The sequence below is a fragment of the Hakea prostrata genome, chromosome 10, assembly GCF_041222555.1.
Source record: "Hakea prostrata isolate BN-2017 chromosome 10, UWA_Hpros_2, whole genome shotgun sequence".
NCBI classification, from domain to species: Eukaryota; Viridiplantae; Streptophyta; class Magnoliopsida; order Proteales; family Proteaceae; genus Hakea; species Hakea prostrata.
The window spans coordinates 35,367,718-35,393,664 of NC_142609.1; the positions used below are offsets into that span (position 1 = coordinate 35,367,718).

At 40.4% G+C, this 25,947-nt stretch overlaps 1 non-coding gene and 1 pseudogene across 1 annotated transcript; both read right to left on the reverse strand.

Annotated features, from left to right (window-relative positions):
• Positions 1–14,757: 14,757 nt before the first annotated feature.
• Positions 14,758–14,830, reverse strand: TRNAA-UGC (transfer RNA alanine (anticodon UGC)). Its single transcript has one exon. It is a non-coding gene; the product is annotated as a tRNA-Ala (tRNA).
• Positions 14,831–23,133: 8,303 nt separating this feature from the next.
• Positions 23,134–23,559, reverse strand: LOC149002654 (uncharacterized; annotated as a pseudogene).
• Between the last annotated feature and the right edge of the window lie 2,388 nt (positions 23,560–25,947).

Genomic DNA, 25,947 nt, shown 5'->3' on the forward strand with positions numbered 1-25,947 from the left:
CATGATAGACGATGTTGAATACCACATTGAACAAGAAACTTGGAAAAACTTTGAAATTCCCAACCCCAGTCAGATTGAAAAGCTTAATAGTTGCAGAGAATTGTTTTTCTGCAAGAAGTTTAAGGACTTGAAACACATTAAATGCTTCAGACTTATGAGATATTGTATATAACCAGGTAAGGCGAGTAAAATCATCAACAAAACTCACATAAAATCTCTGTCCATCTCTAGAGGCCTCATGAGCAGGACCCCACAAGTCTGAATACACAAGTTGAAGAGGTGTTGTAGTATGTGTAATACAAGAATGAAAAGGCAGCTTGTGGGATTTACTTAGCTGATAAGAACTACACAAATTTAAAGAACGATCACCAGAACATGGAAGATCAAATTGAGAAACAACCCTATTAACAGTAGCATAACTGGCATGTCCTAAACGTAAGTGCCATACATCAGTAGAAGCTCTTACAGCTGAGAAAGCAACAATGGAATTAGAAGAAAACTGCTCCACAGGAAGATCATAAACTCCATCTTTAAGAGGCCCTGTTACCAGGATACGACCTGAGAAGCTATCCTTAATATGGAAGCAAGAATCATGAAATTCAAAGAATACAGAATTATTAGAGGTAAACTTGCTAATAGACAAAAGATTATGAGAAGCTGATGGAACATGAAGAATCTAAGATAATTGAAAAGATTTTCCAGAAACAGATTTGTTTGAATTACCAACATGCTTTATAGATAAACCTGTGCCATCACCGATATGAACAGAGTCATGCCAAAGATACTCTGAAGGTGAACTAATGGAAGATAAATCAGCTATTATGTGATGAGAAGCACCCGAATCAGGAAGCCATGATGTTACACCTTTCGAGCTCAAATTTTCCAGATTAACTTGCGGTGTTGAGGAAACAGCATAGTGTGCCTGAGGCAGAGAATTACCCAAAATTTTTTGAAAACAATTCTTAGTTGTATGCCCTTGTCGATCACAGAGTTGACACGAAACGAGAGGACGATAATTCCTTCCAGTTGCCCTACCAAAACCCCAACCAGGAGCTCTTCCATGAAATCGTTGAGGATAATATTGGCAAAATTTTGCAGGGGATCGTGAATTTACTGATGTCCGAGAATCAGAGGCTTGAACTACCTGAACAGTAACAGTGTTGGTCAAATCTTGAAGGATAGAAGCATGTATGATTTCTTCACAATACAAAAGACCCTGTAAATCTTGAAAACCAATTGAATTTTCCCGAGTGGTCACAGACGTTACAAAAGATTGGTACTTAGAACCTAATCCTCCAAGAACAAATAAGACCAATTCAGAATCTGATACAGGAACAGACACCAGAGCAAGAGCATCAACTAATTTCTTGATTTTGAGAAGGTAATCGGCCATGGAATTCCCACCTTTCTTGATACTATGCAACTGTAGAAGAAGTTGCATCAAATGAGCTTGAGACGATGAAGCAAAGATGGTGGCTAATGCCGCCCAAACAGCCGCAGAGGTCTCCAAACCAACAACATGAGAATGCACCGGAGTTGGAGAAGATGATCTTGTTTATACCAAAGAAAAAACGATGGATTTGCAACCGGAGTTGGAGAAGAAGAATCAAGAAACGGCACCGGTCGTGGATGCGTTCCATCAACAAAACTCATCAAACCTGAAGTATTTAGTAGAGGTAGGAACTGCGATCTCCATACCAGATAGTTATCACCAGTGAGCTTGATGGAGAGATAATGGAGGATATTCGCAAAAGAGAGAGAGGGAGATGATTATTGAGATTGCATATCTGAGGGCGATGAAGTTGACGGCATCGAGAAATAGAGAAACAAAAACCCTAACAGAAGAAATAGAGACGCGATGGAGAAGAAGCCTTTCAAGAACTAAACAGAACAGAAATTTACTAGATCTGAAAACACAGTTTTGAGGAAGATAACTATTTAAAAAAATGAATTGAATTTAGGATCGAACGAGAAACCTGATACCATATTACAATAGTATTTTCAGTACTCATTTGATGATTTAAAGAAGACCATCTGATGTGATTTATAGAATAGAGATTACATCTTAATAGACACGTGTCTTTACATTTTAACAAAACAGAATATACACCTATCTTATTTATCTCGAATACTTTCAACAGCTTTGTGCCTTCACCACCGCCATTTTCTTGATCCTCAATAGTTCAAAACATATATTGAATTGCAAGTGGTACAAACAAGAACACATCTAGTTCAATTTGAACCAATCTTTCTCCATTATATCATCGACTTTACACGTAGCTCTTCACTAATCATTTGTCAAGACTTCCAAAAAAAAATGGGGTGGTTTGCATACTGCACAGATGGTTTTTAGCGAAATGACTGAGAGCATGTAGTTAAGTGGTGCTTGGTGTTTTTGGTTGTCATTTTTCATTCTATGGACAATGTACAAAAGGTGTTTGATAAAATGACTGAGAGAAGGTAGTTTTGCGATGTTAAAGTTATATGTATGGCTCTGTATTTGATATAGAATACGGTTTATAGTAATGTTTGTAGGTTTATTCATTTCAACTTTCAGCTTTCAACCATCCCCTACCTCAAAAGCCATTGTACCAATTGACATAAAAGATAATTTTGCCATAATTTATATTTATTCTATGGTGTCAACCCGTGCATAATCCATGTCATCTATTTGAAAGAAGTTTAATTCCAAAAAAAAAAAAAAAATCATAGTGTGAAGAGTAATATTGTGTTTCCCATAATAGGTTTGTCATTAGATAAAATTCAAACTTGTTAAGCAATTAATTATTTAATGGGCCGGTTATGTGGGTTGATATCTATTACAATTTTAAGAATTAGAATCATGGGTTTGGGCTAGTCCATTATCCAATTTCTATGGGCCTACATTAACCGGTATGTATTAGTAAATTTCTGTAACTAGTACTTATGGGCTAATCTCAAAGCCTTGGTTGCACAAATGTATAAGAGTTAGGGGGGGGGTGTAATCTTAGAGTCCAAATCCTTTGTGACCAGGTAGAGTCTTTGTCCGTGTGTCTGCCCATTGGATGCTCTGCCGGTGATACCAACATGGTTGCTTGATACTACGGCCAGGGCATCCAGCGGGTGGATGCACGGACCCACGCCTTGCCCGAACATAAGGGATCTATGTTAGTGATCTTGATTGATGCATCATATTTTTTGGACTAGCTAAAAGCATGAATAACATAAAAATATGTAAACCCAAGCTAACAATGCTCTAATTATATGTTAAAAACAAGTCATATTTTACTTCACAAGAAGGAAATTTACTTTGTTGTAATCCGAAGCTGTTTTTTAGGGTTGGAAGTTTGGTCATCATGTAACATTTCCCCCTTTTAACGATGAAGGGTTAACTTGGGAACCGGTGGGGACTGACAAATCAAGAGGGACCTTTAAGTTTTGAAATCCTTTCCAGGAATAGTGTCAGACTTAAAGACCTAGTAAAAGGGAGGAAGGAAACCATGGAATATGGGGGAGAGAGTATTAAATATGATTAGGGTAGCAGTGGAGCCACCAGAGGCCCAAGATGAGATTGTTGGACTAGCCGATTGATGTATCGACCGCCGGACCTAGTTGGTCGATGATAAAATGGTAAAATGAAATCGTAAATTTGAGGTTGTCTACCCTAGAAATAACTCTAATGCGAAGCGAAGTCATCATTTCATGAAAAACCTTATCAAACAGTAGCTTGAGGGAGAAGGGAAAGAAGAGCTCAGGGCCAAGGGTTGGCGAGACTTATCGAAGGTTGAAGCTTTTGTATTATGCTGAGAAAACACTAGTAAAAGGTGAATCTCATAGTCCCCTACCTATCTATATAAGTTTCGTAACATTTGGTTAAGTACGAATTATTTGGTGGAACCACCAAAGTAAGGGAATGGGGAAAACAAAGGGCTTTTTCCTTTTATAATTTCTGCATGTTCCAAGGCCTTAGAGTAGACTACTGAAATGGATAAAATGGTGATTTGGTTAGGATGGTGAAAGGTTGGGTTTGAAACCCCAAAGTTGGGTGAAATGGAACCCAAGTTGAGGAATAGAATAGGGGGCTAATTTACCAAGAAATTATAACGGAAAAAGGGTCTTTGGGCGAGGAACATATTCTGGAAAGCTTAGAATTGGGGGAGAAGAAGTCCCAAATTTCAGTGTGGTTTTCCCCTTGGAGTCCCTTCGGTCAATACAACAATTGTCCGCTGAGGATGTTGTATTTACCATGGTGTTGATAGGGGGTGGTTTGGGGCTAAATAGAAGTAGAACTTTGGGAGATGGATATTCCTACACAGGCACTAACATGTGTATGTTGAAATATAACAACCCAACTCGGAACCGCAAATGGATTGAATTGGAAACCATACAAGGTGAGGAGGAAATGGATGTTAGACTTAGGATGTTATTTATATAATTGAAATGCGTTACTATGTATGACATAATTGCATAAATCTATAATATAACGTGTGGGTCCTACACACAACACACACTATGCTTATCTATTAATGTTTTACTTATCATTATCTTAATGCTATATGTCAATGTAGATGATCAAGGGTAAATGGGGAGCCATATCCTTATAAATGACAAGGGTGGTGGCTATGGCCATTGCCTCCGAACACTCATGCATACTTGCATATACATCTATGACCATATAGTTGCATTGGGTTAAGACTCATCCTAGCATGCAACCAACCTATCAACAGGGGTATTGAGGTTGGCAACCCTTGGTATGAAGTAGTGATACTAGTGGTCGCCCAATAGGCCGAATGAGAGCCATGAGGAGACACTGGGTACCCTAGTATGCCATTCATGTCGCTACCAAGATAGTAGGGCTTTAGGTGGTGGCCTAGGTGTATGTCCAAGATAGCAGGTTGCTTGAGGATATGCATTCCTAGAATGGTGAGGGGAGCCAGGCCAAAATAGCGGGTTGTTCATGGAGTGCACCCAGATAAGAGACCATGTATTTGGCTAGGTAAGTCTCCACATGCGCTAGTCTATGCCAATTGTTGTGATGAGTGGATGGAGTGGATGGTGAGGGATTGTGAGCCTAGTGTGGACCTAATATCCCTTAATCCCGGTCGTGGTACGGAATGCGACCCTTACCCTATACCCTCGATCATGCACTTTCTTTTATGGACTAAGAGACCGTTCCTGAGGACTGGTATCTGTAAAGCATGTTACTAAAGTTAAAGATCTGCATTATGAGATGTAGGGGAGCATCACATGCATATGATTGTGCTTGTTTTCTCCTCACAAGTACACCTCTTGGGTATTTCTTCTTTGAGATGGAACCACAAGTTGGAGGTAGCAACAACTAGGGAGATAGGGAGTAGACTAAGGCATACCCAAGCTAAATATTTCGCTTATGTAATTTCAATAGTATAACTGGACAATTGTAAAATTGAGCACCTTAAAGACAAGGAAACGATGTGTCTTCTCTTTCCAAATTTTATAGATTCTACTTGTTATCTTTGTTGTGGACAATGTGGACATATGCTACTTATGGTACCTCATTGAAAAATCTAAGGGGGGCATGTGCAGGAATCCCGTACCAATGAGCTAATTCAAAAAGCCTCTAGGTCAGAATGTTACACATAATCTACATTTGGCCTTGTATGATTTGGGCTCAAAATTCCGACCAACTGGGTGATCAGATGGTGCTAGATTAGTGTAAGGACAAGGTCAAGAGTGAGTGTTTAACCTTGGATGGGCCAAGCCCAACAACCTTATATGATATTTTTGGTGAAAGTAGAGTAATAATATAGAATTATGAATTGTTTATTCTCTTGTAGTTTTTTTTTTTTTAATAACCTTATTCTTTTGTAGTAAAGATCAAGGTATTTGTCTAAGTTGGCTCAACATGGCACTATTTAGCTTATAAGGCCAGGGTCATGGTTCTAGTTAGGGTTAGGCTGGCGTATCCATCGTAAATATCTAAGTTTAAAAGGCGAAGCCCAACTTGAAAACCCCCTCCCCCTGCCAATCCCCAAATAAAAGCCCATAAATAAATAAATCACCTCATGCTGGTGATCACCATTCTTTCATTTAGTCATCATCAAACCAGTCAAGGAATGCGAAAAGGCAGGGGCGATTGGGGGAGAAGGTGTGAATGAACAAATATTCAAATCCATGATTTCCTTGATCTTAATGTCTCGATATAGAAGGCTAACCCACTTTGCTAGAAACACATCCACCGGATGATCACCATTCTCCAAGCAATCTACCATGAATTAATTTCTATGGTTACAACCTAGAAGCCGACTTACACTAGGTTTGAAGCCCAATCATACTAACCAATTATAAACCAAATCAATTTCTGTTCGACCTAAAGCATGGCATAAGGATGTCAATGAATAACCAGTAGCCAAACTGAATTCCCAAATTCAAAACAAATTGACACCCTTACAAATCCTTATGCTTGGAAAAGTAGATGCTTTTTACAAATGCACTTGTTGTGCAATATGGAACAAGATGTGAGTTTCTTTCATTTCATTATGAATGTAATCATTAACAACAACAACAATAACAACAATAACAACAATGTTGGAATTTATTGATTTGATTAATAAATTAAATGCCCAAGGGCAATATTGGAAACTCACTATTAGGGCGGTTACAAAATAGGTTATATATTTTAGTAACCACCGCATTAGTGAGCAAGTAACGGAGTAATTCATTCGCACGAGCGAATCTCTGAGAAACGGCGGCTCCATCTCTCTCTCCCTCTCTCTTAGAATCGCAAGCTTAGATTTTCTTCTTTGCTAGTATTTGATCTTCACTCCATTAATCCACGGCATTTGGGTTGTGGATATTATTCCCTTTCCTGTGATTGAGGAATCTTGCGGAAACCTTTGGTGGTGGAACGAGAACGTGGATCTAGACTTCCGCTGCGAATACTTCAAGTAAGGGAAAGCGAATTCAGGTAAGGAATTTTTTTCCCCATCAATTAATTGAATTGAATTACTTTTGATGTATAACCAACATTGGTATCAGAGCCATTGGTTCCCACGTTTATTGTTCCTCCCCATTGTTTAATTTTATTGTATGGATCCAATGGGAGGATCAAGGGTTTAATACGAAACCCATGGGAGAATTGATAGGGTTTTTGGAAACCTTTTTAATTTTGATTCGGATCCGAGTGGGAGATCCTTGTGGATTTTCCTAATGAAGATTTGCATGAATTGATAATCCATGATGATAATTTTTGTTAATAATTATTGTTGGATTTTTTTCATGTGTTTTTGGATGAATTTTTGTAAAGAAAAAAACGTGATTTTTCGTTTTTTTGAAAAAAATTGCTCAAAAGAAAAAAATTCGTTAAATGGGGAATTGACGTCTGTGTACCAGACGGATGCTGAGACGGTGAGCCGTCTCAGAATCCGTTTGGCACGTGACGGACTCCGGATGGTGCGCCATCTCGGACTGTCATGGCCGGACGGACTCTCGGACGGTGCGCCGTCTCGGAATCCGCTGGTCAGTCGGCGGAAGGACTGTCCGTCTGGGCTGATGGACTCCAGACGGAGAGCCGTCTTAGAATCTGTCTCAGACGGATTGTCAGACGGTGATCCGTCTCAGAATCCGTCTGAGTTTTTTGTCCAATTTTGAATGTGTTTCCATTTATTGGACATATATGGCTCACAATCTATGTGATGTTTGAGCATTAAGGGCCTAATGGGGCCTAGTGGGAGCTAATGAGGTAGAAGTGTTCTGTGTGAACCACCTCATAGCTTGAACATGATTGCATGTTTTATTTTAATAAAACTATTTTTTATTTATGGGTCTATCAATCATGTTTCTTGCACAGAATGAAACTAGTGTATAAGTCTATGTGGGTTTGCGTGAGAATTTGATTGAATGTTTGTTAGCATCTCTTTTGGTTTAAATGCTTATCCCATAGGTTGACTATGCTAGTGTGATTTGCTGTTGCTTGAGTTGTGTTTTATGCTAGAATAGTTGAACTCATCCTAGTATGTAATGTCTCTAGAATAAATGGCTGCTACCAAGAGCATTGTTGCTAACTTCGCGAAAGGAGATAAACCGAATGAGAGGTATTATGACCTCTGGCACCGAAAGGTGCAATATCTCCTGGAAGAGCAGGATATGCTAGAGACCATAAACCAGACCATGAACCCACCTGAGGAAGGTACCACTGCACAGCATCGCAGGGACCTTGATATATACAATGCTTGGAAGAGGAAAGACTGGGTAGCCAGGATTACAATCCTGAGCTCCATGAGGGATGACCTGATGCTTCGTTATGAGAAGCATAGGACTGCAAAGTCTTTGTGGGAGGCTGTGAAGTTCCAGTATGGAGGGACTTCCACCACAAGAGGCTGCCAGCTCGGACTCACTTTTGACGGTTATAAGATGCGCCAGGGTCACACCATGAGGCAGCATATAACCATCATGTCTAACATGATTAGTGAGTTGAGCGCATGTGGGCGCCGAAGACCGATGAGGAGCAAGTCTCGCAGTCATCAGGTCATTGCCAAAGACTTGGGAGCATATGAAGATCTTCTTGACTCATGCTGATGAGGTCAAGACTTTCGATCAAGCTGCCAAGCACCTTGAGCTTGATGAGGATCGGATGTTGGCCGATACCCCTCAAACTGATGTGTTTCTTTGCTGAAGCTAGCACTAGTAAGAGTGCGGGCTTCAAGCGCAAGAGAGAGAAAGCTCAACCTCAACGGTCCAAGCAAAGTAACGGGGGTGGGAACAAAAACAAGAGTGGGCCCAAGCGTTCAAGGGGGACTAGTGCTGGCAAGAAGAAATCAGCTTTGATTTGCTTCAAGTGCCGAAAGCTTGGTCATTTTGCTCGTGATTGCACCGAGCAAAAGGTATGTCTTGTGTGTTATACCTCATCTTGTTATGTAACAAGTTCTACTATGCTTGCTGAACTAAATCCTTTGTGGATTGTTGATTCGGGTGCGACAGAACACATAACAAGGGAACGCTCGAGCTTCGTGGAATACCGTCGTATTCCAAGAGGAAGCAAAAGGATAACGATGGGGAACAGCTCAAGCGTGGAGGTTCATGGCATAGGCACATGCAAATTAGTTTTGCGAGGTGGCCGACGACTGTTACTCCATGATGTGCTATATGCTCCGGACATTCGGCGAAATCTTGTTTCTGTTATTTATCTTTTAAGACATGGTTTTAGAATTGTATTTGAAAACAATTCTTTGGTTTTGTATCTGGGTGATACGGTTTATGGTTATGGTTTTCTTGATAATGGTTTCATTGTATTGGATACAATTGATTATTCATTTAATTCTAGTAATGCTTTTGTTTGCCAAAATACTGTGTGTATTGATTCTAATTTGTGGCATGCTAGACTAGGACATATTGGCTTAGATAGGATGAACAGGTTGGCAAGAGAAGGTCTCTTAGGCCAAGGTTCACTATCTGATTTGCCAACTTTGTGAGTCATGTCTAGCGGGAAAAGCAACTAGAAAACCATTTAAAAAGGCTTTGAGAGCCTCTCTTCCTTTAGAACTTATCCATTCAGATGTGTGTGGACCCATGAATGTGCATACTAGAAAAGGACAGTCATATTTCATCACATTCATAGATGACTATACAAGGTATGGTCACATTTATCTAATTTCTCATAAGTCAGAAGCTCTGGAATGTTTGAAGAAATTCATGAGCTTGGTTGAGAATCAGTTAGATAAAAGGATTAAAACTCTTAGAACGGATAGAGGTAGAGAGTATCTCTCCGATATGTTCAAAGGGTTATGTGATGAAAATGGGATATCTAGACAACTCACTATTCCAGGGACTCCACAGCAAAATAGGGTTGCTGAGAGGAGGAATAGAACCTTGCTAGACATGGTGAGATCCATGATGGCGCAGGCAAATCTACCCATCTCTTATTGGGGAGATGCTTTGCTGACTGCGGCCTATATCCTCAACAGAGTTCCAACCAAATCGGTTCCTTCCACACCATATGAGTTGTGGACCGGAAGGAAGCCAGATTTGAGTTACTTGCGCGCATGGGGATGTGCAGCATATGTTCACTCTACTTCTCACCAATATGGAAAGCTTGGACCCGAGAGGAAGAAAGTGTATCTTTGTGAGATATTCAGAACCCTCAAAGGGCCATGTCTTCATTGGACTAGATGAGAGTGAGAGGAGAACGGAACTTGAGTCTAGGGATGCAACATTCTTGGAGAATGATTTTCCATCTCTTTCAGGAGTTAACAAAGAATCATCGGAATTCTTTGAGATACAAGATAGTGGTCTTGTCACTCCAGGGATTCAGATTCCGGATAATGAACTGGGGTTCATCCGGAAGATCCTAGTGGGAGTGGGAGTGCAGATGTGATAGCTACCTTAGACGGTGAGCAATCGACATGCACTTGCGCCGTAGTAGGCGCGGGCTAGTTCCTCGTCGACGTTTCGACATAGAGGATGAAGCCTACATGGTAACTCTGAAGAGATCGAGCGTGAGATGATTTCAGTCGATGAGCATGAACCAAAGAGCGTGCAGGAAGCTCTTGCGGGGTCAAGCTCAAAGAAATGGTTAAAAGCAATAAAGGAAGAGTTGGAGTCGATGAAAGTTAATCATGTCTGGGACTTGGTTGACTTGCCGCCAGCCGAAAGGCGATTGGGAACAAGTGGGTTCTCAAGATCAAAAGAAAGGCGGATGGATCTATTGAGAGATTCAAGGCTCGTTTAGTGGCTAAGGGCTACACCCAACGAGAGGGCGTTGATTATGAGGAAACTTTTCCCCCGTGGTTAGGTTTGCCTCAATTCGCCTCATACTAGCCATTGTTGCTCGGTTGGACTTGGAGCTTTATCAGATGGATGTAAAAACTGCTTTTCTCAATGGAGAACTTGAGGAAGAGATCTATATGGATCAACCTCAAGGCTTTGAAGCACATGGACTTGAGCGCAAAGTGTGCAAGCTTAAGAAGTCCATATATGGCTTAAAGCAAGCATCTAGACAGTGGAATGTGCGCTTCCACCAAGCTATGATGGAAAATGGTTTTTCCATGCTTGAGGAAGACCACTGTGTTTACACCAAGAGATCTGATAATAATTATGTCATTCTGACACTGTACGTAGATGACATACTTATGGCTAGCAATAGCAAGGAGCTATTGGAAACCATTCGAAATGGTTGTCCTCCGTATTTGATATGAAGGACATGGGTGAAGCAAGCTATGTGCTTGGTATCAAGATTGTCAGAAATAGGCAAAAGAGATTACTGGGTTTATCTCAAGAGACCTATATTGACAATGTCTTGACGAGATACCAAATGCACAACTGCAAACCAATTGATACTCCAGTGGAGAAGGGTTTGCATTTGAGCCTTGATATGGGTCCTAAGACTCCAGAGGAGAAAACCAAGATGGAAAGAGTTCCATATTCCGGTGCGGTGGGTAGCCTTATGTACGCTATGATGTGTACTAGGCCGGATATTTGTTATGCGGTGGGTTTGGTTAGTCGGTACCAATCAAACCCAGGCATAGAGCACTGAAAGCGATCAAGAGGATATTGAGATATCTCAGAGGAACGAGTAACTACATGTTGTGTTACCAAGGATCGGATTTGCGGTTAGTTGGCTATAGTGATGCCGACTGGGCTGGAGACATCAATGAGCGCAAATCAACCTCTGGATATGCTTTCTTGCTGAATGGCGGGGCCATTTCGTGGTGTAGCAAGAAGCGAGCTTGTATATCCCTCTCGACCATGGAAGCGAGTATGTGGCATGCTCCGCTGCGGTTCAAGAGGCTGTTTGGTTGAGGAGATTCCTTCGACATACTGGGATTGTGATGACATCCAAAGAGGCTGCCCTTGTCTACTTTGTGATAGTACGGCAGCTCTTAGCTATGTCAAGGACCCCAAGTATCATGGGAAGACCAAACATATACAATTGAGATATCACTTTGTTAGAGACATTACATCAAGAAAGAAAGTTGTACTTAAGCACATATCTACTAGTTTGATGGTAGCTGACCCTCTTACCAAACCTATAGCCAAGGATGTTTTTATTTCTCATGTAAAATCCTTGGGCTTGCGTAGATTGTGACTTATTTTTGTACTGAGACTTTCTTATTAATGAATAATATGAGTTCATTCCAGCATTTTTATTATTCACTTTCTGTGTGATTGTGTTTCTTCTAGCATAAAACAACATATGTCAATAGGCAAGAGAATGGCTCACTCACACGAGCATTCGCCTCTGGCGCCTTGGAGGCGAGCAGAGATGAGACGGATTGTGAATGACTTTGTGTAGGTCAATTCATAATCATGATGTCGCCTTGATTTGGAATCAAGATGAGTTTCTCTATTGTGAAGAGAATCGACATGAATGTTCCCACTATTCATGTTGCCTATATGAGCCAAGTGCAGTACTTTATGTGGCGCTAGGGTGGCGACAATAAAGTAACTCGGGTTAGGCGCAAGGGGTTGCGACTGGACTAAGACCTGTATGGTGTTGAGATGGACATACGTTCTATTGTATATAGAATGCTCCACCATAGCACATATATCATACTATGTGTGCTTAGCGATCATTGGAAATGAGAGGATGGATCCCTGCTCCTCTCATTGTGTGAGTCCTGGACCTTATGGTCCATTAGTGTTCTTAGTGACTTTCGACGACATCATGAAACGAAGGGTTGATGTGGCTACTTTGGGGTGTTACCTATGGTCATGATAGATTCGACCTAAAGGGGCACTACCAGGAAAGGAGTCAATCCTGAGTGTAGTGATGGTCTGGGGCGAAAGGAAAGGTTTGATTCAACTGCACCCTAAAAAGTGTTTGCTGGCGCCAACTGTATGTGTTACAGTAGTGAACATTTTAAGGACAAGAAGGTGATCTCTCAGAGGGATCGAGATACCTTTAGTCTGGTGAGTTTGAATAAACCTAGGACACTGTGTTATACTAATGCTTATTTGATTTGTTTCTATGAGTGATGTGCCATTCTGGCCTTCTGGGAAGGTTTCTAGTTTGGGGCTCACGCGTGCAGGTATATCACCGGTCGCACAACCCATTTTGCCAGTATGATTGTGGATATTAGTGTCTGGGACACAGGTGGTCTATGTATCTGGGATACATAGTGAAGAGATCAATATATATGTATATCTGGGATATACAAGTGTGTCTGGGACACATTGAAAGATTAACACTTGCCCTTGTGCAAGTGGGAGCTGTTGGAATTTATTAATTTGATTAATAAATTAAATGCCCAAGGGCAATATTGGAAACTCACTATTAGGGCGGTTACAAAATAGGTTATATATTTTAGTAACCACCGCATTAGTGAGCAAGTAACGGAGTAATTCATTCGCACGAGCGAATCTCGAGAAACGGTCCATCTCCATCTCTCTCTTAGAATCGCAGGCTTAGATTTTCTTCTTTGCTAGTATTTGATCTTCACTCCATTAATCCACGGCATTTGGGTTGTGGATATTATTCCCTTTCCCTGTGATTGAGGAATCTTGCCGGTAAACCTTTGGTGGTGGAACGAGAACGTGGATCTAGACTTCCGCTGCGAATACTTCAAGTAAGGGAAGGGGAAAGGGGTAAAAAAAAAAAGAAGTTTTTAAAAAAGGGTTTTTTTTGTGAAATATAAAAAAAAATGTGAGTTTCATTTAATTTATAAATTAAATAAAAAAAAAAAAAAAAAAAAAAAACAACAATAACAACAACAATTCCTTTTGGGAATCATTCTGGTCCACCACTCTCCACTTTTGAGAATGAAGAAATGGAATAAAGGTCATAGGATCTTTCCCAGTTTCTACCATCATAATTCCTGATCTCAATGTGATCCAGCGTACCTGGATCAACACACGCGATAGACACAGAAATCCTGTCGGGATTTGATCTTGGTATATAAAAGGAGGTTATGTCACAAACCTTGCAGAAGGTGTGCTTCGCGGTATGCGTGCCAAAGGTGTATGTTGTGAGAAACTCCTTGGAATCTCTTAACAGTTCAACAAAGGTGGCAGGAACTACGTAGCTGGTGAAGCCTCTCATGCTGCAGTCAGAACAGTTGCACTTCCAAGCAACAACACTTCTTAGTGCTACCACTTTCCATCTCAAACTAAAACCAGTTATGAGCTTTCACCAATTCAATAGATAATCACATCCAGATGAGAAATCAAAAAGAATGAGATTCAAGGTTTAAAGATTGAAATTTTGGTGCAAATTAATCCATCTTCCAAGTAGATCAACTTACATCACGGAAGTGGGCTGTTGGATGTTCTCCTACCACTCTGCCGCTCCCCAAGTTGCTTTGCAAGCGATCAGAACCCAGAAGCAGAGTATAAAATCAATATCTTGATTATTAAATTAAACAGTTAAAAAAAGAAAAAAAAAAATAGTCAAAAGTATCTCCCACGTGTTTTCAAATTCAAATATCAGAAATGATCTTCTTAATTGGCTTTCATTTTCTTTCTCTTGCCGCCATCAAACCCTTGTCAAGTGATATACAACGAACTAACTCACAAATCACTTCAATCAGTCTAGGGAAACCTGCTTGCGCCATTAGATTTGAGAAATCGATTATTGTTCTTACCGTTCAATCTCTTTGAAACTTGTTATGCACAGAAAATGTGAAAATGAAAGAAATAAAGAGACGTGGTAGGAACATCCACCTCCCTGAGCCAATTTTGCGCGATAATAGCAAAAGTCCAAAACGAAGCAAGCTCATACAGGGGCATTGTGTCATCTTTCTTAGTCAGATATGATGGAAACCCTATTCCACCGAATGCAATTAATCATTGCTCGCTTGGGAGTGGTGGAGATGCGGGGTATCGAACCCCGTACCTCTCGCATGCAAAGCGAGCGCTCTACCATGTGAGCTACATCCCCATTGATGGTGTTTGTTTCCCTATCCCTACTAATACTCATGGTATGCAAGAAAAAGAACGTATAGAAATAGTTAAACATCCTATAACGAAAGCAAAAATTCTATGCAAAGCAAAATTGCTATTGGTCAATTTACATTAAGAAATTAAAAGTCATTCCACGTTGTAGAAAACCCACCCACCCACTCTATAGAAATCAAGAACCCAAATAGTAAGTAATAACATAGAGACTACAAGCTCATTCATCAAGCTCCACCGGATGGTAAACCATAAACAAATTCTAAAACCAAAAACACTTTTAAATTAAATCTTGTACTATGATTCATTGCCTTAAAATTGTGTTCTTATACTATGAAATTGTAGATTTTTTTTTTCTTCCCTTTTATGAAAACCGTCTCTTTTTTTGGTTGGTGTTTAGTTTGATATGGAAAAGAAATACCTCTGAATTGATAAGTATTTATCAATTTAAACAAACTTATACATTCAATTAGACATTCATATGTAATTATTTTGTAGAGAAAGCAATTTTGTAGCTCACTCTCTAGCTAGGGAAGGTCTTTTGTCGAAAGGAACGACAAGTTGGCCATCTTCCCACCCCTGGTTGATTTCTCTTTGTAATCAAGCTGTGTGCTCTTTGCCTTATTTAAAATAAAGTCCTATTTACAAAGAAGAAAAAAAAGAGAGGAGGTTCAAACTCTCTCATTCTTAGAGGTTACATTGGATACAAACTCCTCTTTGCTATAATACTACTACAAAGTCAATTTAAACATTTAATAGATAAGTTTTATTAATTAATTGAATTGAAATCGATTTTCGCTAAAACGCAAAAGGAAAGAAAACCCGTCAGTAGGACAGAATAATGCAACCTCCACAATTCATGCATTTGGATCTGCCATCGAGAGGTTCTTTCAACAGCTTTGTGCCTTCACCACCACCATTTTCTTGATCCTCAATAGTTCAAAACATATATTGAATTGCAGGCGGTACAAACAAGAACACATCTAGTTCAATTTGAACCAATCTTTCTCCATCATATCATTGACTTTACACGCAGCTCTTCACTCATCATTTGTCAATACTTCCAAGAAAATGGGGTGGTTTGCGGACTCGCACGTAAAGTTTTTAGTGAAATGACTGAGAGCATGTAGTTGAGTGGTGCTTGGTGTTTTTGGTTGTCAATTTTCATTCTATGGACAATGTACAAAAGGTGTTTGATAAAATGACTGAGAGGAAGGTAGTTTCACGATGTTAAAGTTATATGTATGACTCTGTATTTGATATAGAATACGGTTTGTAGTAATGTTTGTAGGGTTATTCATTTCAACTTCCAGCTTTCAACCATCCCCTACCTCAAAAGCCATTGTACCAACTGACATAAAAGATAATTTTGCCATAATTTATATTTATTCTATGGTGTCAACCCATGCATAATCTCTCTCTCTCTCTCTTTTTTTTTTGTTTTTTTTTTTTTTTTTTTGTGCCAAAAGACATTTATTTGAAAGAAAAACCCCTAGGGAAGTTACAACCTGCATAGTCAAAATACAAAAGCCAATGTATCAAGGGGGGGGGGGACAAAAGACAATAAAGAGAACTGTGATTTGGCAACAAAGGAAGCCAGCCGATCAGCTACATTGTTTCCTTCTCTAAGGGTATGTACAAAAGCTATAGATTCAAATTGATTCTTCAATATAAGGATGTCTTCAATGATATGTGAGATACTCCATGGCTTTGGGGATTCTTGTTGATTAATGATATTGATAATAACTTCATTATCACCCTCAAAGATCACTCTCTTCAAATTTCTGGAAAGAGCCACTAGTAAAGCCGTCTTTAAGGCTTCAACTTGAAGAGCTTTGAGGCAGCCTTTCGAGAATGCGAAACTGAGAATGAAATGCCCAAGATGATTTCCGGCAACTCCACCAATACCAGCTGCAAAGAGATTGCCCGGAAGTCTAATGGATGATCCATCAATATTGAATTTAATGTGATCCTTGGGAGGAGCAGTCCACTGAATATTCATGGTTTTGGATCTAACTGCCTTAAAATGGTAGTTATGAAGGTACTCAGCATGTAGAGATTGAGCAAGCCACCATACTTGCCTTGGACTTTTGAAGGAATCACCATAACTTGCTTTGTTGAAAGAAGACCAGATAATCCACAGAGTAGTAATATGTAGTGTAACAGCAATACCTGATGGAGAATTTGATTTAGTAGCTGCAATCCAGTTGATTAGCTGATCAACGATGTTAGTTGAATGATTCCACCAGCAGATTCTAAATTGTTTCCATATCTATCTTGCATATTGACATTTCAATAAAATATGATCCATATCAGCCATATTAGATGAGCATAGGTAACAAATATTTGGAATATCACATCCTCTGTTCTTGAGCAAGTTTGGTGTGGGAAGTTTCTGATGGAGTAACTTTCAGGTAAAGTGAATGAATCTTGGGGCTAAGGGGAGATGCTGCAACTTTAACCAAGGAATGGACTTCTGGTGGGTATTACTGTTGCAAAATACTTTATAAGCTGAGGCAACCGTGAAGTTACCAGATGAGGTTTGATCCCAAATAATGCTGTCTTGCTTCTTAGAAAGTGGGAGATGTATGTTGAATATTAGCTTGACTATCTCTGGGCTCCACCAAATCAAGAATGGAAGAGATGGACTGAATCAACCTATCGGAAATTTTAAAGGGACAATCACAAGCTTTGTGGCCAATTCTAATGCAGTTTTGGCAAATGTTTGAAGGAAGATACTCGAAGCTGAAGTAAATCACCTGATGCTTGTTTGGAGTAATCTCAAAAATCACTGATTTGACAAGATCAAGGTTCAGTGGGATGGCAATTCTAGCTGCTGGAAGATTGTTAGAAGTAACAGGACCATCGGGGTTTTCAATTTCAAAGACATGTCCAACTGTGGAGAATAGATCATGAAGGATCTCATTCTTATGTAAACTCCAGTGCAGGTTTGTGATTTGTACCCACATGATACCGAAAGGAAAGGGGGAAATGTTGGCTGGAATGGATTGATCCCAAGGTTGCCTGAAAACTACATGGTTCTCGTAATACCAAGGTTGAGAAAACAAAACCACATTCATATCTATCGCACGAGCAAATTTGATGATGAACCTATCAAGGGCTCCTTCAATGAGATGGAAACCATCAACTTTAACAGATTTAGATTTCCATCCTCCATGGACCATTTTCTGCAACTCAAAATAAGTAATGTGAATACCATAAGGAACCCACCCAATGATAGTATATTGAGGTCATGCTGCACTTCATTGAGTTGTTGTGACGAAAGAGAGACTTTGTGAATACGGTGAACAGGAAGGTCTAATTTCGTAACAAAGTCAGCTGCTAATCCCTCAGCTGAAGGGTCATTTGGGAGAAAATGGAGAGAATCAGAGTGGAGGTGGGAGGAGGATTGAGTAGGGGATGGGTTTGCCATACTAGCCTCAGCCACAAAGTACTTAAACACAGTTTTACTAACACTAATCGTGTCGAACACCTAATGTAGGTTTCCTAAGGGATAAGGTAAACAAAACCATCTCCGAAGATATATAGACAAAGAGTAGAAGCAATAGCCAATGAATCTAGACGGGAAAAGAATCCATGGAGAGATTAGAAGATGAGAATTGCAGGAAAGTAGACCTAATGAAAGCCTATCGCCGCCAAGGGAAGGTAGAGAGCAGCAAGTAGAGGGGAAGACGAAGAGTTTCCAGGAAGAAAATGAGATAAGGCTAATAGAAGAGGGAGGGTTTCTAGGGTAAATCATGCTCAAACATCATATCGAACCCCGCAAGCAAAAACATGCACAGATCGTCGCAAATAAATCAAGTTTCAAGAAAACATTTTGCATGCAACAAGTAAAAATGATTTGAAATAAATGCAGAAATAAACACAAGTGAAAAGCAGCAACCAGTGATCAAAATAATGAAGAGAAATTATGCTGTTAAAATTGGGGAAAACCAGAGGAAAGGAGAGAGAAGCACTAACCTCGAACAAGGTGGATCCATAGCCAGTGGGGAAAAGGTAACAAGATCCGTACCTAGCAGAAGAGTTTCAGGTGAAGAGAAATGTTCTCGATCCGAAAGAGATCAAGGCAAGTCATAACAGAGAGCACTGGAAATGAACAAAAAGGTCTCGATCATAGCTGAAATTGCTATCAGGAGGGAAATCCAACCACCTCAATTAGCCAACTCGCCGACTGCGAAATCCAGATTTTCAAGCTCAAGAAAAGAGGAAAGACATAAGAACATGCAGAATCATACCCATAAAGACCAAAAGATATCTCAAACGATCTCCATGAAGAAGAAAAACATGAACCCAACTCTACGAAACCCTATTTTCCCCTCTCGTTTCCTCCGCTACTATCAACCCATGCATAATCAATGTCATCTATTTGAAAGAAGTTTAGTTCCCCAAAAAAAAAAAAATCATAGTGTGAAGAGTAATATTGTGTTTCCCATAGTAGGTTTGTCATTAGATAAAATTCAAACTTGTTGAGCAATTAATTATTTAATGGGCCGGTTATGTGGGTTGATATCCATTACAATTTTAAGAATTATAATCATGGGTTTGAGCTAGTCCATTATCCAATTTGTATGGGCCTACATTAACTGGTATCTATTAGTAAATTTCTATAACTAGTACTTATGGCTAAGCTACAAAACCTTGGTTTCTTAAATGTATAAGATTTTTTTTTTTTTTGGGGGGGGGGGGGGGGAGGGGGGTTGTGTAATCTTAGAGTCCAAATCCTTTGCAACTAGGCAGAGTCTTCGTCTGTGTGTCTGCCCACTGGATGCGCTGCCGATGATACCAACCATGGTTGCTTGGTACTACAGCTAGGGCATCCAGCGGGTGGATGCACGGACCCACGCTTTGCCTGGACATAGAGGATTTGTGTTAGTAATGTTGATTGGTGCATCTGGTTTTTTGGACTAGCTAAAAAAATGAATAACATAGAAATATGTAAACCAAAGCTAATGATGCTCTAATTATATGTTAAAAACAAGTCATTTTTGACTTTACAACAAGGAAATTTACTTTGTTGTAATCCGAAGTAAAAACAAGTCATTGTTGATTGGTGCATCTGGTTTGGTCATGATGTAACATTTCCCCTTTTTAGCGATGAAGGGTTAACCTTGGAACCGGTGGGGTCTGACAAGTCAAGAGCGACCTTTAAGTTTAGAATCCATTCCAGGAATAGATCAGACTTAGAGACCTAGTAAAAGGGAGGAAGGAAACCATGGAATATGGGGGAGAGAGTATTAAATATGATTAGGGTAACAGTAGCCACCAAAGGCCCAGTATGAGATTGTTGGACCAGCCAATTGATGTACTGACCGCCGGACCCAGCTAGTCGATGATAAAATGGTAAAATGAAATTGTAAATTTGAGGCCGTCTACCCTAGAAATAACCCTGATGCAAAGGGAAGTCTTCATTTCATGAAAAACCCTGTCAAACAGTAGCTTGAGGGAGAAGGGAAAGAAGAGCTATAAGACCAAGGGTTGGCAAGACTTATCGAAGGTTGAAGCTTGTGTATTCTATTGAGAAAACACTAGTACAAGGTGAATCTCATTGTCCCCTACCTATCTATGTAAGTTTCGTGACATTTGGTTAAGTATGGGTTATTTGGTGGAACCACCAATGCAAGGGAATGGGAAAAACAAAGGGGTTTTTCCTATTAATAGTTTATGCATGTTCCAAGGCCTTAGAGTAAACTATAGAAATGGATAAAATGGTGATTTAGTTAGGATGGTGAAAGATTGGGTTTGAAACCCCAAAGTTGGATGAAATGGAACCCAAGTTGAGGAATAGAATAGGGGGCTAATTTACCTGGAAATTAAAATATAAAAAAAGGGTCTTTGGGTGAGGGACATTTGCTGGAAGCTTACTAGAACTGGGGGGAGAAGAAGACCCAAATTTCGGTCTGGTTTTCCTCCTGGAGACCCTCCAATCAATACAACAATTGTCCGCTGAGGATGTTGTATTTACCATGGTGTTGACAAGGGGTGGCTTGAGGCTAAATATTAGGAGAACTTTGGGAGATGGATATTCCTACACAGACACTAACATGTGTATGTCGGAATATAACAACCCAACTCGAAACCGCAAATGGATTGAATCGGAAATCCATACAAGGTGAGGAGAAAATGGATGTTAGACTTAGGATGCTATTTATATAATTGATTGCCATGATTGTTATGTATGATGTGATATGAATGTGTTACTATGTATGACATAATTACATAAATCCATAATATAACATGTGGGTCCTACACACAAACACACACACTATGCTTGTCTATTAATGTTTTACTTATCCTTATCTTAATGCTATATATCAATGTAGATGATCAAGGGTAAATGGGGAACCGTATCCTTATATATGACGAGGGTGGTGGCTATGGCCATTGCCTCCGAACACTCATGCATACTTGCATATACATCTATGACCCTATAGTTGCACTGGGTTAAGCTCATCCTAGCGTGCAAGCAACCTATCAACAGGGGTATTGAGGTTGGCAAACCTTGGTATGGAGTAGTGATACTTGTGGTCGCCCAATAGACAAGCCATAAGGAGACATTGGGTACCCTAGTATGCCATTCATGTCACTACCAAGATAGCAGGGCTTTAAGTGGTGGCCTAGGTGTTGGGGTGTATGTCCAAGATAGCAGGTTGCTTGAGGGTGGTTTTCCTAAACCATGGAGTGCACCCAGATAAGAGACCTTGTATTTGGCTAGGTAAGTCTCCACATGCGCTAGTCTATGCCATTGTTGTGACGAGTGGATGGTGAGGATAATGAGAGATTGTGAGCCTAGTGTGGACCTAATATCCCTTAATCCCGATCGTGGTACGAAACGTGGCCCTTACCCTATATCCTTGATCGTGCACTTTCTTTATGGATTGAGAGACCGTCCCTGAGGACTGGTATCCATAAAGTGTGTTACTAAAGTTAGAGATATGCATTATAAGATGTATGGGAGCATCACATGCATATGATTGTGCTTGTTTTTTCTCCTCACGAGTACACCTCTTGGGGATTTCTTCTTTGAGATGGAACCACAAGTTTGGGACAGCAACATCTAGGGAGATAGGGAGTAGACTAAGGCACAACCAAGCTAAATATTTCACTTATGTAATTTCAGTAGTACAACTGGACAATTGTAAAATTGAGCATGTTAAAGACAAGGAAATGATGTATCTTCTCTTTCCAAATTTAATAGATTCTACTTGTTATATTTGTTGTGGACAATGTGGACATAAGCTACTTATGCTATCGCATCGACAGATCTAATGGGCCCTGTGCAGGAATCCGTACCATTGAGCTAATCCAAATAGCCTCTAGGTCAGGATGTTACACATGATCTACATTTGGCCTGGTATGATTTGGGCTCAAAATTCTGACCTAGTGGGTGAGTCCAATGGTGCTAGATTAGGGTTAGGACAAGGTCCAGAGTGAGTGTTCAACCATGGATGGGGCCCTACAACCTTATATGATATTTTTGTTGAAAGTAGAGTAATAATATACAATTATAAATTGTTTTATTTTTTTGTAGTTAAGATCTAGGTGTCGGTCTAAGTTGGCTCAACCTGGCATTATTTCTCTTAAAAGACCAGGGTTAGGGTTCTAGTTAGGGATAGGCTAGCATATCCAACGTAAATATTTGAGTTTAAAAGGCGAAGCTCAATCTAACAACCCCCTCCCCTTGCCAATTCCCAAATACGAGCCCATAAATAAATATATAAATCACCTCATGCTGGTGAATGGTGATCACCATTCTTTCTTTTAGTCATTATCAAACCTGCCAAGGAATGGGAAAAGGCGCGGGGGGGGGATTGGGGGAGAAGATATGTATGAACAAAGCTTCAAATCCATGACTTCCTTGATCTTAATGTTTCGATATAGAAGGCTACCCACTTTGTTAGAAGCACATCCACCTAATGATCACCAATTTCCAAGCAATCTACCATGAATTAATTTATGTGGTTACAACCTAGAAGCCGGCTTACAATAGGTTTGAAGCCCAATCATACTAACCAATTATAAACCAAATCAATTTCTGTTCGACCTAAAGCTTAGCATAAGGATGTCAATGAATAACCAGTTGCCAAACTGAATTCCCAAATTCAAAACAAATTGAGACCCTTACAAATCCTTAGGCTTGGAAAAGTAGATGCTTTTTACAAATGCACTTGCTGTGCAATATGGAACAAGACGTGAGTTAATTTCTTTCATTTCATTATCTATGTAATCATTAACAACAACAACAATAACAACAACAATTCCTTTTGGGAATCATTCTGGTCCACCATTCTCCACTTTTGAGAATGAAGCAACGGAAGACTGGTCATAGGACTTTTCCCAGTTTCTACAATCATAATTCCTGATCTCAATGTGATCCAGCGTACCTGGATCGACACATGTGATAATCACAGAAATCCCATCGGGATTTGATCTTGGTATATAAAAGGAGGTTATGCCACAAACCTTGCAGAATGTGTGCTTCGCCGTATGCGTGTCAAAGGTGTATGTTGTGAAAAACTCCTTGGAATCTCCTAACAGTTCAAAAAAGGTGGCAGGAACTACGAAGCTGGTGATGCCTCTCATGCTGCAGTCAGAACAGTTGCACTTCCAAGCAACAACACTTCTTGGTGCTACCACTTTCCATCTCACATGTTTGCAGTGACATCCTCCATTGTGAACCACTTTCTCAAAATCCATTGCTGAACAGTCCCACAGTCCGCGTAGAAGCGATGTATGTTTAGTAGCTATAATCAGAGTGAAAGTTCAAACAAAGCTATAAATAAGCATGGGCAAAAACAATTACATAGTTTAAGAATCCATCAGGGGGCTAATTTGAAGATGGGTTTTGTTACATATCCCACACCTCCAGCTGTCCATGATGCACATACTACACCCCCAGCTGTCCAACTTAGCCCAGTTGGCAGACCACGACGGATCAAACAACTTCCCGCCTTTCTGAAAGATTATTTGCACTAACAAACTTCACGTTGTGAGAACAGATCTGGAGTAACCGACTCAAATTACTCTTGTCTTCTTTATTATAAATGTAATAGCTCAGCCATAGAGAAAGGATATGAAAGAAGTTATTCTCCAAAGTCCTCAAATTCCTCTACTCCTCTTCTATTTCTTCTTCTGCAACTCCCCTGTTCTTCTGTGACTGCATCAATTTGGTCCGACCTGCCGGATCTATTGCCGACGGAACCAGAGCTCGAATGGCTGAAGAATTGCTACGACAACTTAGCACAGCATCAACGGATCACACTACTCAAATTGGAGTCCTTCAGGAATCCATGAAGGAGCAGAAGACCGCATTAGCAGAACAACGACACACTTTGGCTGAGATTATGTCCAAATTAAGTGCTATGGAAGGAAGAAGAATTACTGAGACACCAATTTCAGATAATCGTGGAATACTCGGATCACCACCGGGATCCACAAATTCATTTGTGCCCAGTTCGATCCAAATGCGACCTGCGAGAGTAGATTTTCCGAAATTTGACGGAAATGATCCTGTCGGCTGGATTTTCCGAGCGGAGAAATTCTTTGGGTTTCATGGAATACCTGATGAGCAGCGACTCGATCTCGCATCGATCCACATGGAAGGTCTTGCTCTTCATTGGTTCCAATGGGTGAGCAAGGCAAAACTCTTCAATTCTTGGACCACCCTTGCTCGAGCAATGGAGATGCGATTTGGTCCTACAGATTATGAAGATCCACGAGCAGCTTTATCTAAATTGGTACAAACTTCTACCGTCGTTGATTACCAAGCTCAATTTGAAGCTTTGGCTAATCGAGTAGATGGGCTACCAACAGATTTCTGGGTAAGCTGTTTCGTTTCTGGTCTTCGATCTGAAATCCGACACGAGGTAAAAGCATTTCGACCAGTAGAATTAATGGATGCAGTGATGCTGGCGCGAATTCAAGAGCAAAAACAAACAGAGGCCAAACGTTCTTTCACGCGTACAACATCTGTACCAGTAAGATCTTCTACTCCTGCACCTCTTGCTTATATCAAAGGAACACCGCCACCAGTGCAGAATTCTGGAATACCCATCAAACGCATAACCTCAACAGAGATGCAATCCCGTAGAGAAAGAGGGCTCTGCTATAACTGCGATGAGAAGTTTATTCCGGGACACCGCTATAAGCAACGACAACTTTATCTATTAGAGTTTGATGAAGAAGATGAACCAGAATATTCAGAAAGAACGAACATACCTGATGACGAGTTAACCCATGCTATGGGCCCGGTTCGAGAGATGTTTTCACTCATGGGAGTTCATTCACCAACTACATTACGGTTCACTGGGTTCATCTCAGGCCGTCCGGTTCAAGTACTAATTGATGGGGGGAGTACCCATAATTTCATCCGCAATGAAATGGCTAGATATTTGGATCTAATGGTTGAAAAGGCACAAAACATATCAGTACTAATCGGTGATGGAAATAAGCTCACATGTGAAGGACTAGTGCAAGGTATGCCTATAACTCTTCAAAATTACTCTACTACCCTTGAAGCATATGTACTACCCATTTTTGGAGCGGATGTGATCTTAGGGGTCCAATGGATGGCAACCTTAGAACCCATTATCTTTGACTATCAATAGATGACCCTGCAATTCACAAAGGCTGACCGAACATTTATCCTTAATGGAGCTACAGACCACACTCCTACCCAATTACAACACCATGCTTTACGCAAGGCCTATGAGGCCCGGGATTTAGTGGTCCTCCTACGTCTTGAATTATCTCCACCTAATGAGCCCATCACTGAGATAGCCCAACAAGAACTCCATCTCCTATTGGACCGCTATTCCCATATTTTTAATGAACCCACTGGGCTTCCTCCACAAAGAGCCCATGATCACATAATCCATTTACACAAGGATGCCCAACCCGTAAACATCAAACCCTACCGCTACCCTCACTTTCAGAAAACAGAGATTGAACGGCAGGTCACGGCGATGCTGAGCAGCGGTGTAATACGGCCGAGCATCAGTCCCTTCTCATCACCGGTGCTCCTTGTCAAGAAGAGAGATGGAACGTGGAGATTCTGCGTAGATTATCGCGTCTTAACGCTATTAC